This window comes from Procambarus clarkii, chromosome 2 (genome assembly GCF_040958095.1).
Source record: "Procambarus clarkii isolate CNS0578487 chromosome 2, FALCON_Pclarkii_2.0, whole genome shotgun sequence".
NCBI classification, from domain to species: domain Eukaryota; kingdom Metazoa; phylum Arthropoda; class Malacostraca; order Decapoda; family Cambaridae; genus Procambarus; species Procambarus clarkii.
In genome coordinates this window covers 24,878,450-24,895,217 of record NC_091151.1, presented here as the reverse complement: position 1 = coordinate 24,895,217, position 16,768 = coordinate 24,878,450, and the positions used below count along the sequence as shown (strand labels likewise).

At 41.8% G+C, this 16,768-nt stretch overlaps 1 pseudogene; it reads left to right on the top strand.

Moving 5' to 3' along the window:
- LOC138365957 (beta-1,4-N-acetylgalactosaminyltransferase bre-4-like) overlaps positions 1-7,096 on the top strand; it is a 74,295-nt pseudogene extending 67,199 nt beyond the window's left edge.
- The last annotated feature ends 9,672 nt before the right edge of the window (positions 7,097-16,768 follow it).

Genomic DNA, 16,768 nt, shown 5'->3' with positions numbered 1-16,768 from the left:
CTCTTGATTCGTTCTGATGTTCCCATTGTCCCATTGCTTTTTCCTTCGCCTCTCCCGCCATTGTTCTGCTGCTCATATCTTTGTGGGGAATTTGTACACCGTTTGCTCCATTTATCTCCCCCCCCCCCTGAGTGTCCCGCTTTCTCTTCCCGATCTGAAACACCTACTGAACTCCTTGCCGGAGCCTGTGCTCCTGCTGGAAGATTCCAATTGTCGTCATTCCCTTTGGAGTGATGTTCTGACGAACACCCGGGGTCGCCTTCTTTAGCCGTTTATCCTCTCTTCTTCCCTGTCACTTGTGAATTCGGGTGAGCCCACGTATTTGGACTCTTGAACTCGCACCCTTTCCTGTTTTGCTCTTTCTCTTTGCTCGTCTTCTCTTTATTTAGATTTCACGTGGCAGGTTGTTGATGACCTCCATGACAGTGACCATTTCCCCATCCTTGTTACCTTTTTCTCTTTTGACCCTCCCCTCTCATTCCCTAGGTGGCAGTTTGCTAAGACGGACTGGAACCTATTTATCTTCAATGCTGCTCTCTCTGACCTCTCCGTTCTGCCTCTACTTCGATCTCTCCTCCTTTTTCATGATACTGTCTTCGACGCTGCCCTCTGCTCTATGCCTCGCTCTTCCTTTCGGGGTCCACGGAAGTGCGTTTCCTGGTGGAATGCGGACTGTGCTCGGGCTGTCCGCTATAAGCGTGCAGCCTGGAAGAGAGACCGCTGTAAGCAGACAACCGATTCTTTTCCTTTCTTTCGGAAGGCGAGTGCGGTGGCCCGTAGGACCCTCCGTATGGCTAAACATGAATGTTGGGCATCTTATGTCTCCACTATTACATCTGAAACTCCTCTACCACAGATCTGGAAGCGTATCCGCAAGATAGCAAGTAAACTCGTTCCTGATGTTTCGCCGGTCCTTCACCTCCATGGTACTCTTGTGGGGGGGACGCGTTGCAGGTCGCTACCGAACTGGGTTCCCACTTTTCTTCTGTTAGCTCTGGTCTTCATCTTCCCCAATCTTTCCTTCTTCGTAAACCTGTCCTTGAATCTCGTCCTTTAGATTGCTGCACTCGTCTTCAGCTTCCCTATAATGATCCCTTCTCTCTCTCTGAACTTCGTTCTGCCGTGGCCCTCTTTGGTTCTACAGCGGCGGGCTCCAATGGTATTCATTATGAGATGCTTCGCCATCTCCCTCCGTGCAAGTCTCAGTATTTACTGAGTCTGTATAATCGGATCTGGGAGTCGTCGTCAGTCCCTGAGGACTAGCTCGATGCCGTTGTTCTCCCTGTTCACAAACCGGGGTCTCTGGGAACCTCCCCTAAGGACTTTTGCCCTATTGCCCTAACAAGTTGTGTTTGCAAACTCTTTGAACGTACGGTTAACGTTCGTCTGATGTTGTTCCTGGAACACCATCACCTCCTCTCCTTTCTCAATTTGGTTTCTGCAAGTGCCGCAGCACAACAGATGTCCTAGTGAACTTGGAGGTCTATATTTGTACTGCTTTTGCTGCGAAGACCTCCGTTGTTGCCGTCCTTTTTGACCTGAAAAAGGCTTACGACACCACTTGGCGATATCATATTCTATCCCAGCTTCATTCTTTTGGCATTCGTGGTTGTCTCCCTCTCTTTCTCCGCAGCTTCCTCTCTCGTCGTTTCTTTCGGGTGAGGCTTGGTACCACTCTCTCTACCTCTTTCCAGCAATACGAAGGTGTGCCCCAGGGTAGTGTTCTGAGCACTACTCTTTTTCTGGTTGCCCTCAATGGGCATCTTTCCTCTCTTCCTTCTGGTCTCTTCTCCGCTCTCTATGTAGATGATCTTACCCTTTGCTGTCAGGGTGATGATTCGCCTTTTCTTCAGCGCCGGCTTCAATTTGCGATTGATGCCGTGTCGTCTTGGGCCACCGATCATGGCTTCAAGTTCTCTACTATTAAGACTTGTGCCATGACTTTTACTCGGAAACGGGTCGTTCTTCGTCCCTCTTTGTCACTTTATGGTCGTCCCCTTGAGTACAAAGATTCCGCGAAGCTTTTGGGGTTATTCTTTGACACTCGTTTGTCTTGGTCTCCCTATATCTCTTACCTCCGTGTTGAGTGCTCTAAGGCCCTTACCCTCCTTCGGGTATTGTCCCATACTTCTTGGGGAGCGGGTAGGCGCATTCTCCTCGCTTTACATTCCTCTCTCGTCCTGTCTAAGCTCAATTATGGTTGCCCTGCTTACTCGCCTGCTTCTCCTTCTACTCTTCACCGTCTTGATGTTTTGCACCATACTGGGTTGTGCCTCAGTTCTGGTGCCTTTCGTTCGACTTCCGTCCTCAGCTTGCATGTTGACACTGGCTTCCTATCTCTCCAGGACCGCCGTGATCGCTACTGTCTTCGCTATCTTGTGCGGTCCTTGCAACATCCTTCGTCTCGCCTTTGTCGTGCTTAAACTTTTACCCCTCCTGCGGTTCCTGTTCCTCTTCACCACCTCCCTCTTTCTGTTCGGTTATCTCGCTTACAGGATTCTCTTTTCGTTCGTAATTCTAATATTTCTCCTCGTGTTGTTCCCTCTTTGCCCCCATGGAGAGTCCCCCCTTCCGCAGTTTTGTACATCCTTGACCCGCTTCACTAAAGCTTCTACCCCTCCTACTGTTCAAAAATGCCTTTTCCTTGAGCATTTTTCTTCTCACCCCACTCCGTTTCCGTCTTCACCGATGGGTCTAAGTCTGCGGACGGTGTTGGCTACTCTGTTGTTTTTCCTGATCGCACTTATATGTGTTGCTTACTTCCGGAGACTAGCATCTTTACAGCGGAGCTTTATGCTATTCTCTATGCTCTTCGTTTCCTGCTTTCTCGTTGTCAGTCTTCCTTTGTAGTTGTTGTTGACTCTCGTAGTGCCCTCATGGCTCTCGGGACCTTTAATCCGGTTCATCCAGTAGTTGTCGAGATCCAGCATTGGCTGTTTCTTGTTCACAGTAAATTTAAGTTGATTGAGTTTTGTTGGGTTCCCAGCCATATTGGTGTGTCTTTAAATGAGTGTGCAGATGCTGCCGCCAAGGAAGCTGTCCGCTCTTGTCCCATCTCTCGTAAAGGTATTCTATATTCTGACTTTTACCCGGTTATCCATTCCTCCATCCTTACCCATTGGCAGGCTTCTTGGTCGTCTGTTACTGGTAACAAACTACGTACTCTTAAATGTTGTTTCCTCGTGGCCGTCCTCCTACCACCGTAACCGGCGATGGGAAACAGCTCTGGCGAGGTTGCGTATTGGCCATACTCGCTTAATCCATGGTCACTTGATGGAGCGCCGCGCTGCTTCTTATTGTTCAAATTGCATTGTCCCTCTTGCAGTCGTGCATGTCCTTCTTGAATGTCCTGACTTCCAGGACGAGTGTGTCCTGCTTTCCGACCGCCCCTCACGGTCACCTGTCCCTCAATAGAATTCTTGGTGACTCGGATACTTTTGATATCGTTCGCCTTATGCGTTTTTGTTCTCGTATTGGCATCCTTGGTGATATTTAGCGCCCTCTAATTATTCCGCACATTTGATGGTGCTACATAGCCTTCCTGGTTTGGTGCCTTCTTTTGATAATTACTTACATACTTATTTTCTGGATGTGAGGTGGTTGTTCTGTTGTGTTTTTGTCTTCTTAATTGGAGTTCGTGGATTGGAGTTGTCTTGTCTTCTTAGTGAGAGGTGGTAGTTTGAAACTGGTTATGTGTTGTTAGTGAGAGGTCATAGTTTGGATGATGTTTTGTCATGTTAGTGAATTGCAGAGGTTTGGGTGAACGTTTCACTTTATAGTGCATAAGGGTGGTTTAATTAAATTTTTGTCATTTTAGTAAGTGGTGAGACTTTAGTATGTTTTATTTTGATAGCAAGGGACTCTTTTTTTTTATTACAAGTGATGAGTGATAGTTTGTGTTTGGTTTTGCCTTATTCGTAACTAGCTGTACCCGGCCACGTGTTGCTGTGGCTCAGCAGCACATGTGTATTGCTGAGCCACAGCCCTCCCCTTCTCCTCCTGTCCTCCCCAACATTCTCCCCTTCCCTCTCATACTCCCAACTATTCCCCACTCTACTGCCTCTTATCCTCCCTACCATTTCCCCCTCCCCCTCCCCTGTACCTGTACCTTCGTCCTTCCAACAGCTTCATCCCCTCGTGCTCCCCAGAATTCCCCCTCCCCCGTCCCCTAGTCCTCTCCATCATCCCTCACTCCCCCATCCCCATGTCCTCCCAACCATTCTTCATTCCCTCGTCCTTCCCACCATCCCCCATCCCCTCTTCCTCCCCACCATCCCCCACTCCCTCATCCCCTCGTCCTCCCCACCATCCCCCATCCCCTCGTCCTCCCCACCATCCCCCACTCCCCTATCCCCTTGTCCTTCCCACCATCCCCCCCTCCCTCATCCCCTCGACCTCCCCACCATCCCCCACTCCCCAGTCCCTCGTCCTCCCCACCATTTCCCCCTACCCCATCACCTCATCCTCACAACCATCCCTTCATCTTCACAACCATCCCCCACTCCCGTCCCCTTGTCCTCTCCACCCCATACCCTCGTCCCCACCATCCCCCACTCCCTCGTCCTCCTCACCATTACCCCCTCTCCCGTCCCATCATCCTCCCAACCATCTCCCACTCCTGTCCCCTCGCCCTCCCAATCATTCCCCACTCCCTCGTTCTATGCATTCTCAAATGATCTGATGTCCCCATCAGAAAAATGGGAACATCAAATGATCTGATGTTCCCTTTACTTCAAAATAAGAAGAACAGTTAAAAAAAATTATATGAAAAAATGGAAAAATACAAAATTAAACTATACTCATGAAATGAATGGTATGGTAAACAACACAGCTCAATTGCAATACAAAGTCACACAAAATAATTAAACCAAATGAAAATAAATCGAAATCTATGAAAATTATATTTATCAATGCAATTGGAAACATTAAATTGGAATCGTAACATATTTAGTATAGAGTATATTGCTTTTACATCCAATAGATGGCGCTGTTTTTTTAAGCACGTTTATACCTGTCACAGGTGTGGCATCCATATAGTAGGTATATAAAAACACGTGCATATTCGAATGGAACCCTGTGTCAAAATTTCAAAGCAATCGGTGAAGAACTTTCGGAGATAACGATTTTGAACAAATGAAGATTTACATTTTTATTTATATAGAATGGTGGTGTTTGGATGGGATCATGTCTTGTTAATAAGTAATGGATTTATTGTATTCTTGTTAGTAAAAGATGGTGGTTGTGTAAGGTTTTGTCAGTGAGGTTTTGTGATATTGGAATTGACCTTTGTTTATTGTGAGGCTTGGAGGCTTCGGTATGCTTTTGATTTGTTAATTTATGGTTTGTGATTACATATGATGCTGTTAAAAATGTTGTTTGTTTCATTTTAGGAATGGATAATCTGTGGTCAAATATTAGGCATTGTGCATTTGATCTATCTTAAATACAGCTTCAATTTTAAGTAATCAAAACAACGATAATTGGGAATCCTGACATGATTCTTTCATGCATGATGTGTCTGAACAAGTAAATCTAATTTGATAATGATCACATTCTTCCAAGGTGTACTTCACTTAAATATTTTAAATCAGTTATTCACAGTTGGCTAACACTAAATAAAAAGTACTGTTCTGCTAAGATATATCATTATTAAACATTGTCAAAAAACAATCACTGACAAACCTCTCCCCAAAAGACCTCCGCCTCAGCATCACCTTGCATTTCTGATTAGTGTATTTTATCAAAATAGAAATCTCCCACTATATTGCTACTTCTATTCCTTTATGCTTTTTTAATTCCAAACTAAATACATTTTTCTTGTTTTGTTACGATTACGTTTCTTAACATTATTGTATTAATTTTAAAACTATTGTGTAATGCAAAATTTTGTTTTTGTGAGGGGAAAAACATGTTTGTTTGAAAAACTGTGTTTTTCATGTGAGGGAAATCTTTAAAACCTCTTTACCGATTGCTTTGACATTTTGACACAACGTTCCATTCGAATATGCCTGTGTTTTTATATGCCTACTATATAGATGCCACACCTGTAACAGGTAAAAAAATGTTTTCTTTTTTAAAACAGCACCATCTGTTGCACGTCAGAGCAACACACACTAAATACATTATGATTCCATTTCAATGTTTCCAATTTCATTGATTAAATGAATTTTCATAAATTTCGATTTATTTTCATTTTAATTTAATTATTTTGTGTGACATTGCGTTGGAATTGAGCTGTGTTGTTTACTGTTCTGTTCATTTCGTGAGTATAGTTTTTTGTTTGTTTTTCATTTGTTTTAATATCTTTTTTTAACTGTTCTTCTTATTCTGTAGTGATGGGAACATCAGATCATTTGATGTTCCCTTTTTTCTGATGGGAACATCAGATAATTTGGGAACGCATAGGACGAGGGAGTGGGGAATGATAGGGAGGGAAAGGGGACAGGAGTGGGAGATGGTTGGAGGAAGAGGGGAGGGGGTAATGGTGAGGAGGATGGGGGAGTGGGTGATTGTGGGGACGAGGCGACGGGGGAGTGGAGAATGGTGGGGAGGACGAGGGGATGGGTGAGTGGGGAATGGTGGGGTGGACGAGGGGATTAGGGAGTGGGGGATTGTGGGGTGGACGAGGGGATGGAAGAGGGGGGAATAATGGGGAGGACGAGGAGACGGAGGAGGATGGAATGGTGGGGACGACGAGGGGTCGGAGGAGTGGGGATGGTGTAACAAAACAGTTACAAAACGTTGTATCAAAATAGGTGGTTGGGCTGTATATTTCATTTCATGAAGATCGGCTACACAATAACTATATTTTATAGTTATGAAACTATTTCTGAGTCTCTCCGTTAGTGGGCAGACAACCTTAGTCCTCAGATAAATGTTTATGTATATGTTCTACAGGTACAAGTTACTGGCACAGAGCGTCGAGAGGCTGCGCACCGACAGCCTTAACTCCCTCCGCTACTCCGTCATCACCACCACCCGCTACCCACTCTACACCAACATTTTAGCGCACATCAGCCCCAGCGCTCCTAATATCTTCACCACTGTCAAGTCCACCACTGTCAGCAACCCCCCATCCCCACCCCACATAAGATAACAGTCAGTAAAGATAAGAACTTGATGAATAAAATAATAAGAAAACAGAAATGTCCAATGTTGGAAAGACTGACCAACCATACCAAGTTCACTCCAATAATTACTTCCCGGTGGAAATATATAAGGTTTTCCGAGTTAGGGTTAAGGCTGAATAACAGTATTGTGACAAATAATATAAAATATTTGCTGAAAAAGAAATACAAATGTAATATTCATTGTTTTGTGAATGACATATAATCAATAAATGCAAATTGACAGTTGAACAATGTCACTCGTCATCTTCTATATCGTGATATTAACCATATGTTATATTTTACTTGTATAAATACAACAATTACACTTAAGCTTTCAATCAATTTGTTGTTTTCAAGATGCAGGTTTTTTCATCTTGCATCAGAGATAATATGAATGTTGCACAGATATTGCAGACGTAATATTTATTGCCACACTGACGAACGTTTCTTTAAATTTTTTCAAGCTAATATTCATCATGTATTTTTAGCGTGTTGTTGTGGGGTATATTGGTCCCTAATTTGGATTCTCACAAGCTTCTTGTTGAAGGATATATTGGTCCGAGTTTGGGTTCTCTCAAGCCTTTTGTTGAGGGATATATTGGTCCCGAGTTTGGGTTCTCACAAGCTAGTTGTAGTGGGACATATTGGTCCCAAGTTTGGGGGGTCTAAAAAGTATGTTATTGTGGGACACACTGGCCCCAAGTTTTGGGTCTTACAAGTGTGTTCTAGAGGGATATACTGTCCCCAAGTTTTGGGTTTTACAAGCGTGTAACGTGGTTAAGTTGTACTCAAGGTGACGTTATCTAATTTTAAAGTCCCTAAGGACCATAAATTGTTACATCTGGGGGTAGGTGAGGAGGCTACTAGGGCTTCAGGGGAAAGAAGGTCAGTCCGTCTGCCTCATGTAACTCACTAGAGTCTGTTGGTACCAAAGATGAGGACCACGTGAAGCCCAACACAGCAGGTCTATGCTCCCACCACCTGGGTGCCACTGATCGCCTTGGGAGCCCTTCCGTCAACCACGGGGAAACTGCTACAGTATTTCCTGCCTTGCCCCACAGAGGAGCGAGGGAAAACTCAGATTTACCATAAACAGCACTTTCTCTGAGTCTTCCCCGCCGTAACAAAAGAGTTCACAGGTCCCTCTTACACACCTGAATTTCTCAATTATCCAATAAGGTCGCCAACTGGGTCCCCAGTTGGGGACCCAGTTGCTGGGGTGCATCTCTGCACCCCAGCAATGCAGTTCAGTGGTTACACTCTATGTTGCCTGATAGCGAAAGTGTTGCTACTCCTACAGTATTACAACAGGACTGCCAGCCTAGGATACATTTCCATAGATGTCTGTGTTGCTCTGACTCATGAATTAATTGCTCTGAGTTTTCATGAATTAATTGTTTTTCGACAACCTAACCTACCTAACCTAACCTAACCTAACTTTTTCGGCTACCTAACCTAACCTAACCTATAGAGATAGGTTAGGTTAGGTTAGGTAGGGTTGGTTAGGTTCGGTCATATATCTACGTTAATTTTAACTCCAATAAAAAAAAATGACCTCAAACATTATGAAATGGGTAGCTTTATCATTTCATAAGAAAAAAAATTGAGAAAATATATTAATTCATGAAAACTTGGCTTATTAGGCAAATCGGGCCTTGCATAGTAGGCTGAGAAGTTCGTTCTGGCTACTAGGTACGACATATACATATATATATATATATATATATATATATATATATATATATATATATATATATATATATATATATATATATATATATATATATATATATATATATATATATATATGTCGTACCTAGTAGCCAGAACTCACTTTTCAGCCTACAATGCAAGGCCCGATTTGCCTAATAAGCCAAGTTTTCATGAATTAATATATTTTCTCTAAATTTTTTCTTATGAAATGATAAAGCAACCCATTTCATTATGTAAGAGGTCAATTTTTTTTATTGGAGTTAAAATTAACGTAGATATATGACCGAACCTAACCAACCCTACCTAACCTAACCTAACCTATCTTTATAGGTTAGGTTAGGTTAGGTAGCCGAAAAAGTTAGGTTAGGTTGGGTTAGGTAGGTTAGGTAGTCGAAAAGCAATTAATTCATGAAAACTTGGCTTATTAGGCAAATTGGGCATTGCATAGTAGGCTCAGAAGTGAGTTCTGGCTACTAGGTACGACATATATATATATATATATATATATATATATATATATATATATATATATATATATATATATATATGTATATATATATATATATATATATATATATATATATATATATATATATATATATATATATATATATATATATATATATATATATATATTAGTATATTTTGGTAGCAGTCTTTCCTGTAGACATATATTATTAAATATGACCGAAAAAGTAAGATTAATAATTCTAACACGAACTTTCTCAATCTTTCGTACATTTCTTTTCACTGTTGGAGGTAATTCAAAAATCAATTCTCCAAAATTCATTTTTATTTCTAGTCTGACGCGACACTTGAGCGCGTTTCGTAAAACTTATTACATTTTCAAAGACTTTACACATACACAACTGAATAGAACTTACATATCTCCGATTTGTTTATATCTACATTTGAGTGAGGTGGATGGGGTGAGGTGGTATTTAATAGGGTATTAATTTCATCAACACAAGAGAGAACACGAAACAATGGGTATTGAAATGGAAGTGATTGTAGAAAGTCTATTGATCCATATTTCTTGATGCTTCTATATTGGAGCGGAGTCTTGAGGTGGGTAGAATATAGTTGTGCAATAATTGGCTGTTGATTGCTGGTGTTGACTTCTTAATGTGCAATGCCTCGCAAACGTCAAGCCGTCTGCTATCGCTGTATCTATCGAATCTATCGATAGAAGTGACTCGAACCCAGACCACCAAGAGCAAAATGCAACTGGGGTACATGGTATCTTAACTGCTTGACCATCAGTGGCCGTACAAAAGACAATTGTAGCCGAGGCTAATTCTCCATCGCCCCAACACCACAACACCGAAACCAGGATCATCAAGAAAATGACAACATTATTTGGAGGACCTATGGCGATTCCATGACCCAGAGATGGCTTCTTAAACCTTGCTGGAATCAACCTCACTGAGGACCAAATCACTCTCTTAAATCTGGGTATAAACTGGGCAGAACTTATTGCAGAAGGAGGAAAGATTCGAGGTAACTTCAAAAGCTGCATACTGTGCCCCGAACTCAAAGCAGCAGCTAAGAGCCTTCGTGAGAATAAGGAGATAATCGTCAGGAGAGGTGACAAGTTGCTAATATACGTTATTCATAAGAAAGACGAATATCTGCAAAAAATGAACCTCATACTCTCTGACCAAACTAAATTCCAAAGGGTAACGAAGGACACTACAGCCGAATTTTAAACGAAAGTAAACAGATTGATCGACTCTGTGAACACCAAGAAATATGAACTCCACCTACCAAATCTTGTTGGGGAATACAAACCTGGTTATGCCTATAGAAATGGTAAGGCCCACAAGCCTGGAAACCAACTTCGACCAATCATCAGCCAGATACCCACACCCACATACACACTGGCTAAACAACTCAACAGGTTGCTTACTCCTTATGTACCATGTGCTTTCAGCCTGAAGTCTCCCAAAGACTTTGTTGACTTACTGCGGTGAGTACGGGCCACAGGGATAAGAAACTCGTTGGATGTAGAGTCACTATTTACCGACGTACCTGTGGATGAAACAATCAGGATGATAGCGGACAGAGTGTATCGTGACCCGGCATGCACTCCTTCTTGACATACCAGAAAACATACTGAGAAAACTACTCCAAGCCTGCACTAAAGAGGCACTCTTCTTGAGCCCAGATGGGCACATGTTTTACCAAGTAGATGGGGTCATCATGGGTTCTCCCCTAGGTGACCTGTTTGCGAACTTCTACATGGGTACCATAGAGCAGACGGTCTTAGTTGACATTGACTTGAAACCCGCCATATAATACAGTTATGTTGACGACATTTTTACACAGGTACCGGATGCCAGATGTCAGCAGCAGCTGAAGGAGGCATTTGAGTGGAATTCTGTGTTGAGTTTCACTTATGAGATGGAGTATAATGGGAAGCTGCCCTTTCTGGATGTAACAGTCACGGAAAGGAGCGGAGGCTTCCACACTGCAGTCAGCACTAAGGAAACAAACATAGGAATCTGCCTCAATGTTAATAGTGACTGTCCAGAAAGGTACAAGAGGAGTGTTGTCAACGCTTATGTCGACCGTGCTCTTCTAAAGTCGATGAAAAACTCTGTAGGATAAGGCAGGTCCTAGTCAACAACGGCTTCTCTAACGGTCTGGTTGAAGATATCATAAAAAGAAAGATGAAACGCCAAGCAACCCTCTGAAGAGTCAACCAACACAACAGTTGTACCCCCCAATTAGACTATTTTACAGGAACTTCTTTTCGACGGCTCATAAAACGGAGGAAACGGTCCTGAAAGATAGTGTTGATAGGAACGTTATTCCTACAGACAAAAATCAGATAATACAATTGACAATTTACTATAAAATAAAGAAACGACCAAGCTGCTCAAGAAAAATTCCTCAGACACCAAGCAGAACGCCATGAAGGAAACCAACGTCGTCTATGACTTTAAATGCCTACTTGGGTACTGTAAGCTCCAAAGAACTTAGTATATAGGCAAGACAAAGTCTCTTTCCAGGAGATTAACAATGCATAAACAACAAGGTTTCATCATGGAACATATAATCTCTTCTCACAACCAGATGATCACCAGAGAAATCTTAACAAACAACACAGAAATCATCGATAGGCACAGAGATAGCAGAGCATAGACACAGAGTTCTCCCATATTAACAGGAATTTGATGAAAGACCGTGAGTAGCCCCTCACTATGCTCTAGTTGCCCTTGGGAGGTGGTGATCCTTGGGGGATTTAAATACTCCGAAATTACTATCTCTTTTAAGGGTCTGAGCTGTGGTGCAGTGGGTTAAAGGCGTACGAATTATGCCAGTTGCTGTAAGGCTTCTGGGCTGGCTAGGGTTCGAATCTCCTGGTGGGAAAGTGTTCTAAGGTTGTGTAACGTCTCTTGCGTGTTTTGGCAAGTTGTGCATTATATATATATATATATATATATATATATATATATATATATATATATATATATATATATATATATATATATATATATTAGTATATTTTGGTAGCAGTCTTTCCTGTAGACATATTTTATTAAATATGACCGAAAAAGTAAGATTAATAATTCTAACACGAATTTTCTCAATCTTTCGTACATTATGCTTCACTGTTGGAGGTAAATCAAAAATCACTTCTCCAAAATTCATTTTTATTTCTAGTCTGACGCGACACGGGCGCGTTTCGTAAAACTTATTACATTTTCAAAGACTTCACAAATACACAACTGATTAGAACTTGCGTTTCCCTGATTTTATATCTACATTTGAGTGAGGTGGGAAGGGTGATGTGGCATTACATTTGAGTAAGGTGGGAAGGATGATGTGGCATTAGAGGATATTAATAGGGTATTAAAAGTATCAACACAAGACAGAACACGAAACAATGGATATTGAATAGAAGTGTTTGTAGAAAGCCTATTGGTCCATATTTCTTGATGCTTCTATATTGGAGCGGAGTCTTGAGGTGGGTAGAATATAGTTGTGCAATAATTGGCTGTTGATTGCTGGTGTTGACTTCTTGATGTGTAGTGCCTCGCAAACGTCTAGCCGCCTGCTATCGCTGTATCTATCGATGATTTCTGTGTTGTTTACTAGGATTTCTCTGGCGATGGTTTGGTTATGGGAAGAGATTATATGTTCCTTAATGGAGCCCTGTTGTTTATGCATCGTTAAACGCCTAGAAAGAGATGTTGTTGTCTTGCCTATATACTGGGTTTTTTGGAGCTTACAGTCCCCAAGTGGGCATTTGAAGGCATAGACGACGTTAGTCTCTTTTAAAGCGTTCTGTTTCGTGTCTGGAGAGTTTCTCATGAGTAGGCTGGCCGTTTTTCTGGTTTTATAGTAAATCGTCAGTTGTATCCTCTGATTTTTGTCTGTAGGGATAACGTTTCTATTAACAATATCTTTCAGGACCCTTTCCTCTGTTTTATGAGCTGTGGAAAAGAAGTTCCTGTAAAATAGTCTAAAATAAAATATACCCCCTATTAGACTATTTTACAGGAACTTCTTTTCCACAGCTCATAAAACAGAGGAAAGGGTCCTGAAAGATATTGTTAATAGAAACGTTATCCCTACAGACAAAAATCAGAGGATACAACTGACGATTTACTATAAAACCAGAAAAACGGCCAGCCTACTCATGAGAAACTCTCCAGACACGAAACAGAACGCTTTAAAAGAGACTAACGTCGTCTATGCCTTCAAATGCCCACTTGGGGACTGTAAGCTCCAAAAAACCCAGTATATAGGCAAGACAACAACATCTCTTTCTAGGCGTTTAACGATGCATAAACAACAGGGCTCCATTAAGGAACATATAATCTCTTCCCATAACCAAACCATCGGCAGAGAAATCCTAGTAAACAACACAGAAATCATCGATAGATACAGCGATAGCAGGCGGCTAGACGTTTGCGAGGCACTACACATCAAGAAGTCAACACCAGCAATCAACAGCCAATTATTGCACAACTATATTCTACCCACCTCAAGACTCCGCTCCAATATAGAAGCATCAAGAAATATGGACCAATAGGCTTTCTACAAACACTTCTATTCAATATCCATTGTTTCGTGTTCTGTCTTGTGTTGATACTTTTAATACCCTATTAATATCCTCTAATGCCACATCATCCTTCCCACCTTACTCAAATGTAATGCCACATCACCCTTCCCACCTCACTCAAATGTAGATATAAAATCAGGGAAACGCAAGTTCTAATCAGTTGTGTATTTGTGAAGTCTTTGAAAATGTAATAAGGTTTACGAAACACGCCCGTGTCGCGTCAGACTAGAAATAAAAATGAATTTTGGAGAAGTGATTTTTGATTTACCTCCAACAGTGAAGCATAATGTACGAAAGATTGAGAAAATTCGTGTTAGAATTATTAATCTTACTTTTTCGGTCATATTTAATAAAATATATATATATATATATATATATATATATATATATATATATATATATATACATACATATATATATATAAATATATATATATATATATATATATATATATATATATATATACATACATATATATATATATATATATATATATATATATATATATATATATACATATATATATATATATATATATATATATATATATATATATATATATATATATATATATATATATATATATATATAAAACTGAAAACTCACACCCCAGAAGTGACTCGAACCCATACTGCCAGGAGCAACGCAACTGGTATGTACAGGACGCCTTAATCCACTTGACCATCACGACCGGACATAAGGAAGTGATAGCCGAAGCTATTTGAACCACTTCCCCGCCGGCAATCGGATGGTAATCTTGGGCATAGCATTTTATCATATCACCTCATTCTTGGTGATTTGATTGGTTGAGCGGTTAAGGGATCCTGTACGCCAGCAGAGTGCTCCTGGCAGTATAGGTTCGAGTCACTTCTGGGATGTGAGTTTTCAGTTGCATATAGTTTTGGGGACCATTCAGGCCTGTTCGCATTTGTGTTCCTCACGTGTGCCTCAAAGAATGAAGTGATTTGATAAAATACCATGCCAAGATTACCAACCAAGTGCCGGCGGGTGGATAGAAATAGCCTGGGCTACCATCCTCTTTTGTCCGGTCGTGTTGGTTGAGCGGTTACGGGATCCTCTACACCAGCAGAGTACTCCTGGCAGTATGGGTTCGAGTCACTTCTGGGGTGTGAGTTTTCAGTTGCATATAGTCCTGTGGACCATTCAGGCTTGTTCGCATTTGTTTTCCTCACATGTGCCCCAAAGAATGTGATGATTTGATAAAATACCTTGCCCAAGATTACCAACCGAGTGCCGCCGACTGTGTAGTAGCTTTGGTTCGGTCTTGGCTTTATTAGCTATATTATTTTCATACATTTTCCCAGCGGCTCTTCTTATACTAACATACTCGTTCCTGGTTCTCTGGTATCTCTCTCTGCTTTCAGGTGTTCTCTTATTTCGGAAGTTCCTCCACGCCCTTTTTTCTTTCATACATTCCTGATTAAACTACGGATTCTTCTTTTGCTTCTCGGTTTTTTCCTGTCGGGCCGGGATAAACCTGTTTACTGCCTCCTGACACTTTTGGGTGACATTGTCCATCATGTCTTGTACGGACTTAGTTTTTGAGTTCTGTATCCCATGGTATATCCCTTAGGAATTTATTCATCTCCTCATAGTTTCCCTTTTGGTATGCCAGCCCTTTGTTTTCCAGTTATTTTTGGGGGGAGATAATTCCTAGCTCAACCAGGTACTCAAAGTTCAATACAATATGATCACTCATTCCCAAGGGGGCGTCCAACTTAACTTCCCTTACAACCGACTCATTTAGGGTAAATATCAGATCAAGCAAAGCTGGTTCGTCGTCTCCTCTCATTCTTGTCGGTCCCTTGACGTTTGACTTAGAAAGTTTCTTGTTGCCACATCCAGCAGCTTAGCTCTCCATGTGTCTCGTCCTCCATGTGGATCTCTGTTTTCCCAATCTATCTTCCCGTGGTTGAAGTCTCCTATGGTTAGTAGTCTAGATCCTTTCCTGCTAGCTACAGAAGATGCTCTCTCTATTATATTGATGTTGGCCATATTGTTTCTATCATATTCCTGTCTGGGTCTTCTGTTATTTGGCGGGGGTTATATGTGACTAGTACAATAATTTTCTGTCCTTCAGTTACTATGGTGCCTGATATGTAGTCACTGAAACCCTCACAGCCCTGATTAACCATCTCTTTAAAACTCCAACTGTATGGAGGCACCCGGGTATGTGCAGTGTATGGGGGCACCTGGGTATGTCCTGTGTATGGAGGCACCTGGGTATGTCCTGTGTATGGAGGCACCCGGGTATGTCCTGTGTATGGAGATACCCGGATATGTGCAGTGTATGGAGGCACCCGGGTATGTCCAGGGTATGAAGGCACCCGGGTATGTCCAGGGTATGAAGGCACCCGGGCATGACCCGAGTAATGAGGCACCCGGGTATATCCACTGTATAGAGGCACCCGGGTATGTCCCGAGTAATGAGGCACCCGGGTATATCCATTGTATAGAGGCACCCGGGTATGTCCAGTGTATGGAGGCCCCCAAGACAGGAGGAGAGGCATGAGGTGCGGAAGAGGTTTGTGTTGATTCTAGGTATAATGGACCAGTCTTGCCTTTTGTCTTTATATAGAACTCAATTCATCTCCGGCCGGAGTCCTGCTTGGCTGCTCTAACTCCTTGCCTTACCTCAGTTGGCTCTCTCAAGTATTCACTTGGTCGTCTCTTGCTCTCACCATTTCAAGGTGTTGGTGATGTTCATATATTTCCAATTCATAATGAAACGGCATGACTTGGTACAAATGTTTAATTATATATTGCTTTTGGTTTGGAATTTATGACTAAATATTCTTATCCGTATACAGCTTAGTAGATTAGTCAACGGTTAATGTTGGAAGGAAACACA